At 40.3% G+C, this 12,634-nt stretch overlaps 1 protein-coding gene across 9 annotated transcripts in view; it reads left to right on the top strand.

Moving 5' to 3' along the window:
- The window catches only part of NSD1 (nuclear receptor binding SET domain protein 1), a 147,889-nt gene that overhangs the window by 19,690 nt on the left and 115,565 nt on the right, over window positions 1–12,634 (top strand). The gene's annotated exons all lie outside the window — the stretch shown is intronic.

The raw sequence follows: 12,634 nt of genomic DNA on the forward strand, positions 1-12,634 counted from the left end.
CATTTGTAGAATTAATTCCACTTGTTCATGGTATATAATATTATTTATTCACTGTGTTTGGGTTGCTGTTATTTTCTTGAGAATTTTTGTTTCTTCGTGCATAAGGGTAGTTTTATTGTGATGTCTTTGTCCTTGTATCAGGGTAATATTGCCCTGATAATGAGTTTCACTTCATTTTTATGTGATTAGTTTTATAATAGGAGTTGACTTTAAGTTTTCAATTAAAAGTGACTTTACCAAGTACATTTTATTATAGTGTTGCATTTTGAAAATTGCTAACATTAATTGAGACAGACAATTCTTCATTTACAACACAGTTATTTTTATATGTCAGGCATTCTTTGAATGGGAATATGGTGGACGTTGGAGCAGGGCAGCGTGTGCTAGGCTGAGAGAAGTACGATTTGGATTCCATGGACTGAGATGTCTGTTGCTTTGGGAGAATAAGGAAGGAGTTCAGTACGGCCTGATGAGGCTGGGGAGGTTGGGCAGGACAGGGTGATATTTCCCTAGGTTCCCCTGGTTTTTGTTTAAATGATTAAAATCATATTTTTCTACTTTTATTTGATTGTACACTCTGAGTTTTCTATCTAGTATTAACCTGTTTCTGTTTCTTAATTTTGGCTGCTACTCACTAGGAAGAAGCATAGATAATATCTTAAAGAGTCTTTCCAAACTGTTCCTGGGCATTTGTTAAAATTGTTGTTACAGTTTTTGTTTTTTAAATGCATCTTTCTGGATGCCATGGTGACCTTTACTGGCAAGCATTTTTTTTTTAAGATTTTATTTATTTTTAAGAGAGGGAAGGGAAGGAGAAAGAGAGAGAAACATCAATGTGCGGTTGCTGGGGGCTGTGGCCTGCAACCCAGGCATGTGCCCTGACTGGGAATCGAACCTGCGACACTTTGGTTCGCAGCCCGAGGTCAATCCACTGAGCTACGCCAGCCAGGGCTGTTGTTAACAGTTTTTTAAAAAACAGAATTTATTAGTATTGTATTTAACTTTATTAAGTTTATGCTTTTTCATAGTAAATGTGAAGTTACTTAGTTAACTTTCCCTTCAGTTGACAAGTAATGACAAAGTGATAAAGATGAATAAAGTGACTTACATGGAGAGGCAGTGTGGGGTTGCAGAGAGGATGTGGACTTTGTAGTCAGGTAGGTCTCCATTGGAGACCAGACTGATGCCTGTGTTTGCCTTGGGTAGATAAGTGACCACTCAGCCTTAGTTTCTTAATCTATAAAATGCTTTGAAAATGAATTTCTAGCACAGCACATGGTATATCATGTTTGACGCTCTTGTTAATTGCCATGCTTAACATATATTAATGTATACCATATCCCCTGAACACTTAAAAAGTATTATCTCATTTAATCCTCAAATCGACCTCATGAGTTGCTAGGCACAGCCACTTATGCAGGTTTACACGTTAGGACACAGAAGCTGAGAGAGATTAAGTGGTTTCCTGAGTGCTGATGTCCAGTCAGGGCCTTCTGTCTCCTCTTTGCCATGCTGCCTCCTCTGTTGCAAAGGACTAATGGCACTATTTATTACATAATGTACTTTTAGTGGACTCTTGTCTTGTAAATGGAAGATTAAAATGAGAGGTAGAAATTTGATTAATAGTTTTTCTCAAGTCTGCATGTTAATTTGGCCTAAAAATATAAAGAAAAAGACAATTGTCATCTGCAAATCTGTCTTGTACTTCAAAGACAGGTGTTAACTTTTAACTAGTATGAAAATTTAGTTTTTATCTTACTTTTGAGTTATATCAGTTATAACCTTTACTAATAACTACAATGTAAGTATGACTATGAAGTAATGAAATTTTTCTCATACCAGATATGAATGTTTAATTTGAAAACAGTACTTAGGAAGCTAGACGCTTACATATTTTTAAAATTGAGGTAAAATTTGTGTAACTTGAAAAAATATCATTTTAATAATTTTAAACTATACGGGTTAGTGACATTTCTGTTTTTTAATATATTTTATTGATTATGCTATTACAGTTGTCCCATTTCCCCCCCTTCACTCCCCTCCACCCTACACACCTCCTCGCACCCACATTCCTCCCCTTTAGTTCATGTCCATGGGTCGTACATATAAGTTCTTTAGCTTCTACATTTCCCATACTGTTCTTACCCTCCCCATTTCTATTTTTTACCTACCATCTATGCCACTTATTCTCTGTATCTTTTCCCCCTCTCTCCCCCTCCCCTGTTGCTAACCCTCTCCATGTGATCTCCATTTCTGTGGTTCTGTTCCTGTTCTAGTTGTTTGCTTAGTTTGCTGTTGTTTTTGTTTTATGTGTGGTTGTTAATGATTGTGAGTTTGCTGTTATTTTACTGTTCATATTTTTTATCTTCTTTTTCTTAGCTAAGTCTCTTTAACATTCCATATAATAAGGGCTTGGTGATGATGAATTCCTTTAAATTGACCTTATCTGGGACGCACTTGATCTGCCCTTTCATTCTAAATGATAGCTTTGCTGGGTAGAGCAATCTGGGATGTAGGTCCTTGCCTTTCATGACTTGGAATACTTCTTTCTAGCCCCTTCTTGCCTGTAAGGTCTCTTTTGAGAAATCAGCTGACATTATTATGGGAACTCCTTTGTAGGTAACTGTCTCATTTTCTCTGGCTGCTTTTAGGATTTTCTCCTTCTCTTTCATCCTGGGTAATGTAATTATGATGTGCCTTGGTGTGTTCCTCCTTGGGTCCAACTTCTTTGGGACTCTCTGAGCTTCCTGGACTTCCTAGAAGTCTATTTCCTTTGCCAGGTTGGGGAAGTGCTCCTTTAGCACTTGTTCAAATAAGTTTTCCACTTGTTGCTCTTCCTCTTCTCCTTCTGATACCCCTATAATTTGGATGTTGGAATGTTTAAAGATATCCTGGAGGTTCCTAAGCCTCTCCTCATTTGTTTTGTTTCTTCATTCTTTTCTGGTTGGATATTTCTTTCTTCCTTCTGGTCCACAGCGTTGATTTGAGTCCCAGTTTCCTTCCCATCACTATTGGTTCCCTGTACATTTTCCTTTATTTCACTTATCAGAGCCTTCATTTTTTCATCAAGTTTGCAACCAAATTCAGCCGATTCTGTGAGCATCCTGACTACCAGTGTTTTGAACTGTGCATCTTATAGGTTGTCTATCTCTTTGTCACTTAGTTGTATTTTTTCTGGGGCTTTGATATGTTCTTTCGTTTGGGCCTTTTTTTTTTTTTTTTTTTGTCTTGATGCCCTGTTATGTAGTGAGGGGTGGAGCTTTAGGTGTTCCAGGGCAGGGCAACCCACATGGCTGGGTTGTGATGCTATATGTGGGGCAGGGGCCCGAGAGGGAACAATGTTGCCTGCTCAGCTCTCTGTTGGATTTCAGTTGCTTCTCCCAAGCAAAGTGGGCCCTTCTGGTGCTGATTCCTGGGTAGGCAGGTTTGTGTACGTTCTAGGACTCTGTGGGTCTCTTCAGTGAACTCTGCTGTGAGGCTGGGAGTTTTTCCCAGCACCTCAACCCCCGCAGGTGTTTTCAGTCAGAGGTTTGAGGTTTTATTTCCCCTCGCTGGGCCCCTGGGTTTCACAGTCCTTCCCGCTCCGCTGTTGCTTCTCCTGGTTTATCTGCACATGAACATGGGACCACCCAGTCCGCAATCTGCCACCTCGCTGGGTCCTCCTGCTACTGTCTCGCCAGCCACCTGCAGCCTTGCACACACCATTCTACAATCCACCGTTTTGCTGGGTCCGCCAGCCACCACCTTGCCTCGAGTCGTCTCTGCCCCTCCTACTGGTCTGGATGTAGATGAATGTTTCTTCTTTAACTCCTTGGTGGTGGGACTGCTATATAGTTCGGTTTTCTGTCGGTTTTGGTTGTTTTCTATTTTTAAATTATTGTTGTCCTTCTTTTGGTTGTGCGCGGAGGCACAGTGTGTCTACCTACGCCTCCACTTTGGCCGGAAGTCGCATTCCTTATACTTAAGTGTTGCATAGTCGTTACCACTATTTAATTCCAGAACATTTTCATCACTCCAGAAAGAAACTCATCCATTAAGCACTCACTCCCCATTCTCCCTTTCCTTCTGCCCCTGGCAGCCACTAAATCTTTCTGTCTTTATGGATATGCATACATTAGACATTTCATTTGATGAAATCAAGGTACATGGCTTTTTGTGTCTGGTTTCTTTTCACTTAGTATCATGTTTTCAGAGTCCATCCATATTGCAGCATATATCAATACTTCACTTCTTTTTGTGGCTGAATAGTATTCCACAGTGTGGATATACCATGTTTTGTTTATCCATTTAGAAGTTGATGGGTATTTGGTTTGTTTCTACTTTTTGACTATCATAGGTGATGCTGCTGTGGTAGTTGTGTACAAGTTTTGATTTTTATTTAAAAACACTTTTTTAATGTTTTATTTATTCATTTTTAGAGGGGATGGGAGGGAGAAAGAGAGGGACAGAAACATCAGTGTGTGGTTGCCTCTCATGTGGCCCACGCTGGGGACCTGGCCCGTAACCCAGTCATGTGCCCTGACTGGGAATCGAAGAGCAACCTTTTGGTTCACAGCCTGAGCTCAATCCACTGGGTTATACCAGCCAGGGCTAAACACACTTGATTTTAAATCTCCTGGATATATACCCAGGAGTGGAATCGCTGGGCCATATGGTAATTTTGTTGAACAACCCCCCTCCCCTTTTTTCATTGGGGTATGATTGACATACAAAGAGTCATACATATTCAATGTATACATCTTAATGAATTTGAAGGTAAGTATACACACCTGTGAAACTGTCACCATATATAATGCCATACATTTAATCATAACCTCTAAAAATTTTTACCCTCCCTCTTTTTAAGAACCTTAAAGATTTATCCTCTTAACAAATTTTTAAGTATATTATACAGTGTTGTGAACTATAAGCACTATGCTGTATTGTACATCTCTAGTATGTCAATCCTGCGTAAGTGAAACTGTACCCTTTGATTAACACATCCTTGATCACCCCTCCCCACAGCCTCTGATAACCATCGTTTTACTTTCTTCTATGAATTTGGCTATTTTGGTTTCCTGATGTAAGTGCAGTCATGTAGAATTTGTTCTTTTGTGTCTGGCTTATTTCCCTTAGCGTAGTGTTCTTCTGTTCATGTTGCAGCAAGTGGCAGGATTGCCTAAAAAGGAGGCTGGATGTATGTGTAATACTATATTTTCTTTTTCATTTATCTGTTGGTGGACATTTAAGTCGTTTCCAAGTCCTTCTTACTGTAAACAGTGCTACAGAGAATATGAGAGTTATCTCTTTGAGATCCAGATTTCAGTTCTTTTGGGTATTTCAGTTCTTAAAAGTGGGATTTCTGGATCATGTGTTTTTAGTTTTTAGGGTTGTTGTTTTTTTTAAGATTTTATTTATCTGTTTTTAGAGAGAAGGGAAGGGAAGGAGAGAAACATTGATGATGTGTCAGAGATACCATTGATCGTTTGCCTCTTGCATGTCCCCCCAACTGCGGACCTGGCCTGCAACCCAGATGTTTGCCCTGACCTTAATCGAAGGCTGAATCGAACCACTGGCTGATGTTCAGCCCACTGAGTCACACCAGATGTGGCAGTTGGTTTTTTGTTTTTAGAGTGAAAGCATCTTTTCATTTAATCTTAATTTATTTTGATGCCAGCTAGAATCTTGATATTGGGAAGAATAAAGAGGCACTTGACATTCCAGTCTGATCTTATGAGGAGTTAAAGACTAATTTGAACAGAATTTTTATGCCTTCAGAAATTATATTTGTATTTTTACTTACTGTCAAGCCAGTCTCCAAACACTAGAAACATTAAATCCCTAAAGTAGTGTAATTAGGAGACAAAAATAATATACTGTTGTTTTCTTGAAGAGAAGATTTGTAATGATGTATAGATGATGACAAGTGCTTTGAAAATTTTGGCAGCTTAGGGGTCTGTGTTGTCCAAGTTAATTCCTTGTTTTTAAGCAATGGCTGCTGATTGGACTCCTCTAGACCAGCTGGGTGAGTATCTGGGGTGTTTAGATCTTGCTATTTTTCTTTTTCCAAGGGCATTTCTTCTTTGTTTTTTTGTGTAACACTGTGGTTTTGACTTTCATTTTCCTGGTCATCAGTGGTGTTGAACACCTTTCCATATGCCTTTGACTATTTGTATGTCTTTAAAGAAATGTCTACTCAAATCTTTTGCTTATTTTTAATGGGGTTATTTGTTTTTTGCTTTAGAGTTTTGAGGGCACCTTACATACTTCATGTGTTACCCTTTTATCAGATAAATGATTTACACATATTTTCTCCCATTCAGTAAGTTGCCTTTTCACTTTGCTGATATTTCCTTTGTTGTTCAGAGCTGTTTAGTTAGGTGTAATCCCTTTTCCCTTTTGTTTCCGGTGCTTTGGTGTCACAGCCAAGAAATCATTGCCAAAGCCAGTGTCAAGAAGCTTTTCCTCTGTATTTTCTTCTAGGAGTTTCTTGGTTTTAGATCTTATGTTTAAATCTTTAATCTGTTTTGGGTTGATTTTTGTGTATGCTATAAGTTGAGGGCCGGCTTCTTTTTTTTTTTATGTGGATATTCATTTTCCCAGCATTGCTTATTGAATAGACTATCCTTTTCTCATTGTGTATTTCCGTACCCTTTGTTAAAGATCAGCGTCCTGTAAATGTGTTGGTTTATTTATGGGCTCTCTGCTCTGTTCCATTGGTGGTTATGTCTTTTTATGTCTCTTTAGATTACTGTTGCTTTGTAATATATTTTGAAATCAGGAAATATGAGGCCTCCTGCTATCTTCTTACTCGATATTACTTTGTCTATTCAGTAGTCTCTTTGGTTCCAAATAAATTTTTGGTCCCCCCCCATTTTTATAAAAGGTGCCATTGAGATTTTGATAGGGATTGCATTGAATCTGTAGATTGCTTTGAGTAGTATGGACATTTTGACAATATTAAGTCTTCTTAATTCATGAACATGATTATCTTTTTCATTATTAGTGTCTTTTTCAGTTTCTTTCATCAGTGTTTTATAGTTTTCAGTGCACAAGTCTTTCAGCTCCTTGGTTAGGTTTATTCCTAAGTATTTTATTCTTTTTGATGCTCTTATAGATGGGGTTGTTTCGTAGGCTTTTTTTTTTTACCCCAAGGAGTTGTTAGTGTAAATAAATGCTACTAATTTTATAGATTGTAAATTAATGGAATTTGTTATTTTTTCTTACAGTTATTTGGTGGAATCCTTAGGGTTTTCTGCATATGCATCATGTTACCTGCAAACAGGTCATTTTATTTCTTTCTTTCCAATTTGGATGTCTTTGAATTTTTTTCTTGCCTAATTGAAGTTCTAGTAATGCATTGAATAGAAGTGGTGAAAGTGGGTATCCTTGTCTTATTTTCTGGATTTAGAGGAAAAACTCAGTTTTTCCACCATTGAGTACCAAGTTAGGTGTTTTTAATGTGTTTTTATTGTGTTGAGGCAAGTTCCTTCAATACCTAGTTTGTTGAGTGTTTTTATCATGAAAGAGTATTGGATTTTGTATAATGCTTTTTCTGCATCTGTTGGGGTGGGTGATCATGTGATTCCCCCACTTTCCTGAACTATATTTTATTTTAAAAGATTTTTAAAATTTACTTTTAGAGAAAGGAGAAGGGAGGGAGACAAAGAGGGAGAGAAATATGCTTGCGTGAGAGAAATATCCTTACGCAAGAGAAACATCACATACCCCAACAGGGAACCTGGCCTGCAACCCAGGCACGTGCCCTGACTGGGAATCAGTCTGGTGACCTTTCGGTTCATAGGCTGGCGATCAGTCCACTGAGCTACACGAGCCAGGAGTGAACTTTATTTTTATATTTATTTTTATTCTTAATTAGGTATTTCTTACTCATTTGCTATTATGGATGTTTCATTTTTTTTTTTCTTTTGCCCTCTGCCCAGTACCACCATTCCTACAAACAATTCCCCCCTAGTTCACATTCATGGTTCACACATAGGAGTTGTACATATGAGTTCTTTGGCTTCCTCATTTCCTTTACTATTCTTAACATTCCCCCTGTCTGTTTTGTACCTACCAATTATATGTCTTTTTTTTTTTTAAGATTTTATTTATTTTTAGAAGGGAAGGGAGGGAAACATCAGTGTGTGGTTGCCTCTTGCATGCCCCCTACTGGAGACCTGGCCCACAACCCAGGCGTGTGCCCTGACTGGGAATTGAACCGCCAGCACTTTGGTTCTCAGACTGGCATTCAGTCCACTGATCCACACCAGCCAGGGCCCAGTTATACTTCTTAATCCCTGTACCTTTCCCCTCATTCTTTCCTTACCCCTTCTAACTGATAACCCTCCAAGTGATCTCCATTTCTATGATTGTTCTTTTTAGTTTGTTTAGGTTTTTTTTTAGGTTTCATTGTTGATATTAGTGAGTTTATTATCATTTTACTATTCTTTTTTTAAATATATTTTATTGATTATGCTATTACAGTTGTCCCACTTCCCCCCTTCACTCCCCTCCACCCTGAACACCCTCTCCCACCCACATTCCCCCCCATTAGTTCATGTCCATGTGTCATACCCATGAGTTCCCTAGCTTCTACATTTCCCGTATTATTCTTGCCCTCCCCCTATCTATTTTCAACCTACATTCTATGCTACTTATTCTCTGTAACTTTTCCCTCTCTCTCCTCCTCCCACCCTTCTGTTGCTAACCCTCCATGTGACCTCCATTTCTGTGGTTCTGTTCCTGTTCTAGTTGTTTGCTTAGTTTCTTTTGGTTTTGCTTTAGGTGTGGTTGTTCATAATTGTGAGTTTGCTGTCCTTTTACTATACATGTCTTTTCTTTATCTTCTTTTCTTAGATAAGTCCCTTTAACATTTCATAAAATAAGGGCTTGGTGATGATGAACTCCTTGGTGAACTCCTTTAACTTGACCTTATCTGAGAAGCACTTTATCTGCCCTTCCATTCTAAATGAGAGCTTTGCTGGATAGAGCAATCTGGGATGTAGGTTCTTGTCTTTCATGACTTGGAATATTTCTTTCAAGCCCTTCTTGCCTGTAAGGTCTCTTTTGAGAAATCAGCTGACAGTCTGATGGGAACTCCTTTGTAGGTGACTGTCCCCTTATCTCTTGGTGCTTCTAGGATTCTCTCCTTCATTTTTACCTTGGCTCATGTAATTACGACGTGTCTTCGTGTGTTTCTTCTTGGGTCCAACTTCTTTGGGACTCTCTGAGCTTTTCCTGGATTTCTTGGAAGACTATTTCCTTTGCCAGATTGGGTAAGTTCTCCTTTATTATTTGTTCAAATACGTGCTCAATCTGTTGCTTTTCCTCTTCCCTTTCTGGTACCCCTATAATTCGGATGTTGAAACATTTAAAGATGTCCTGGATGCTCTTAAGCTTCTCCTCATTTTTTTTTTTTGAATTCTTATTTCTTCATGCTTTCCTGCTTGGTTGATTCTATCTTCCTTCTGGTCCACTGGATTGTTTTGAGACCCAGTTTCCTTCCCTTCACTATTGGCTCTCCTCCATGTATCTTCCTTCATCTCTTTTATGGTAACCTGCATCTTTTCATCTAATTTGCGCCCCAAATCAACCAGTTCCATGAGCTTTCTGATCACCAGTATTTTGAACTGTGTATCTGATAGATTGGCTATTTCTCGGTCGCTCAAAAGGATGAGTCCTGGGGGACTGATCTGTTCTTCTGTCGGAAACCTATCTCCCCCGTCTCTCCTTTTTTCTTCTTTTTCTTTCCCATCTGGTTGCTCTTGTTATGGTGGGGGACGGAGCCTTAGGTGTTCACCGGGGCTGGGCACCTCAGTTGCTAGATTGTGACGTTATATGTGGGGGCGGGGGCAGGGTGGGAGCAGGGGCGGGAGGGAACAAGGGTGGTAGTTCCGTTCTCCTGGGATCTCAGTCCCTTCTCTGGGATCCTGGGCTGCAAGCTCTGCCCTGGTCCACAATCGCCGCCTTACTGGGTCCGTCAGTCGCAGCTTGCGTACTCAGGGTCCACCGCTGCGTTCTTGCTCGCCCTGGAAGGCTTACACGCCGAGTTTGTGCCAAGTTTTCCCCTACCTCCACACGCCACCGACTTGAGCCCTCCTGGCTCCTCTCAGCCCCTTCCGGCCCTTCCTACCACTCTGGATGTACGGGTCTACTTCAACTTCTTGGCTGTCTGACTTCCATTCAGATAAATCCTCTATCAGTTCTGGGTGTTATTCTGCCTCTAAATTGTCGTTGTTCTAATCTTGGTTATGCGTGGAGGTACGGTGCGTCCACCTATTCCTCCATCTTGCTGGAGGTCTCCATTTTACTATTCTTAATTTTGGTCTTGTTCTTTTCGTTAGATAAGCCTCTAATATTTCATACAATAAGGGTTTGGTGATGATGAACTCCTTTAGTTTTACCTTGTCTGGAAAGCACTTCATCTACCCTTCAGTTCTAAATGATAGCTTTGTTGGATGGAGTAATTGTGGATGGTAGGTCCTTGCCTTTCATGACTTTGAGTACTTCTTTCCAGCCCCTTCTTGCCTGTAGAGTTTCTTTTGAGAAATGAGCTGATAGTTCTATGGGAACTCCTTTGTAGGTAACTCTCTTCTTTTCTCTTGCTGCTTTTAAGGTTGTATTTTTTTTTTAAGATTTTATTTTTATTTTTAGAGAGAGGGTAAGGGAAGGAGAAAGAAAGGGAGGGAAACATTGATGTGTGAGAGAAACATCATTTTGTTGTTTCTTGCATGCCCCCAACTGGATACCTGGCCCAGAACCCAGGCATGTGCCCTGACAGGGAATGGAACTGGCAACCTTTGGGTTTATAGGCCAGTACTTAATCCACTGAGCCGCACCAGCCAGGGCTAAGATTCTCTCTCTATCTTTAATCTTTTGTATTTTAATTATGATGTGTCTTGGTGTGACCCTGTTTGGGTCCAACTTGTTTGGGAGCCTCTAGGCTTCCTAATTTTCTTTACCAAATTAGGAAAGTTTTCTTTTAGTATTTTTTCAAATAAGTTTTCAATTTCTTGCTCTTCCTCTTTTCCTTCTGGCTCCCCTATGATTTGGATATTGGTACATTTAAAGTTGTCTCAGAGGTTCCTAAACTTATTTTTTTGAATTCTTGTTTCTTTTCTGGTTGAATATTTATTTCTTACTTTTGTTTCAAATTGTTGACTTGAATCCTGGATTCCTTCCCTTCACTCTTTGCTCCCTGTATATTCTTTTTTTCACTTTGTATAGCCTTCACTTTTATTTTGTGGCCATACTCAATCATTTCTCTGAGCATCCTGATCCCTAGTGTTTTGAACTCTGCATCTGATAGGTTGGCTATCTCCATTTTAGTTCTTTTTCTGGAGATTTGATCTGTTCTTTCATTCGGGCCATATTTGTCTCCTCAATTTGGCAGCCTCCCTGTGTTTCTGTGCATTAGGTAGAGCTGCTTTGACTCCCCTTGTGTTGGTGCACCTGTTAGGTTATAAGGGCCAGAGCCTTAGGTATTCACCAGGGCAGTGCAACCCACTTGGCTACTTTGGTGGTGCTCTATGTGGGGGAGGAGTCAGACAGGGAACAGTGCCGCTTGCTTGGCTTTCGCTCGGTTTTCAGTCACTTCCCCCACTTCCCCCTAAGTGACTGGTGTCCTTCTAGCTGCTGCCCTGGTGCTGAGTCCCAGAGTGGGTGGGTTTGCATACATTCTAGTACCCAGTGGACCCTTCACACAAGTTCTCCTGAGAGATTCTTCTGCCATCCCAACCCTCACTGGATTTTATAGCCAGAGGTTAGGAGGCTTTCTTTTTCTTTTTTTCTTTTTTTTTTTCATCTATCTACTTTTTTCTTTTTTTTTTTTTTTTAATTTTATTTTAATCATTGTTCAAATACAGTTTTCTCCTTTTTACTCCCAGTCCAGCCCCCCTCCTACCCCTCCCCACTTCCCTCCCATTACCACCCTCCCCCTAGTTTTTGACCATGTGTCCTTTAAGTTTGTTCCTGTGAACCCTTCCCAATGTCCCCTGAAATTCCCTCTACTCTCCCCTGTGGTTACTGTCAGCCTGTCCTCTATTTCAGTGTCTTTGGTTAGGAGGCTTTATTTTTCTAGCCCTGGAACCCTGGGCTGTGCACGTTCTGGCCTGGGGCTGGGATCGCTCACTCCTTAGTCTTCCCTTCTGTTTTTTATCTGCCACAGGAATGTGGGGCTATGTATTCACCCTGCAGCCTCCCTGCCACTGCCTTGCTGTGCCACACTGTGTCCTCTCTGCTCCTCCTGCCTGTCTGGATGAATGTTTTGTTTTTTTAAAATCCTTGGTTGTTGGCCTTCCATATAGTTTGATTTTCTGTCAGTTCTGGTTGGTTTTGTTTTTAGACCAGTTGTTACCCTTCTTAGGGTTGTGCGAGGACGGAAGGGAATCTGTCTACCTGTGCCTCCATCTTCGCCGGAAGTCTGAATACAACTGAACTTTATTTTTTTAATTTTTATTTTTTAAGGATTTTATTTGTTTATTTTTAGACAGAGGGGGAGGGAAAAAGAGGTAAAGAAACATCACTGTATGGTTGCCTGTCACGTGTCCCCCACTGGGGACCTGGCCTGCAACCCAGGCATGTGTCCTGACTGGGAATGGAACTGGTGACCCTTTAGTTCACAGGCCAGCACTCAATCCACTGAGCCACACCA

The sequence above is a fragment of the Phyllostomus discolor genome, chromosome 13 (genome assembly GCF_004126475.2).
Source record: "Phyllostomus discolor isolate MPI-MPIP mPhyDis1 chromosome 13, mPhyDis1.pri.v3, whole genome shotgun sequence".
NCBI lineage: Eukaryota > Metazoa > Chordata > Mammalia > Chiroptera > Phyllostomidae > Phyllostomus > Phyllostomus discolor.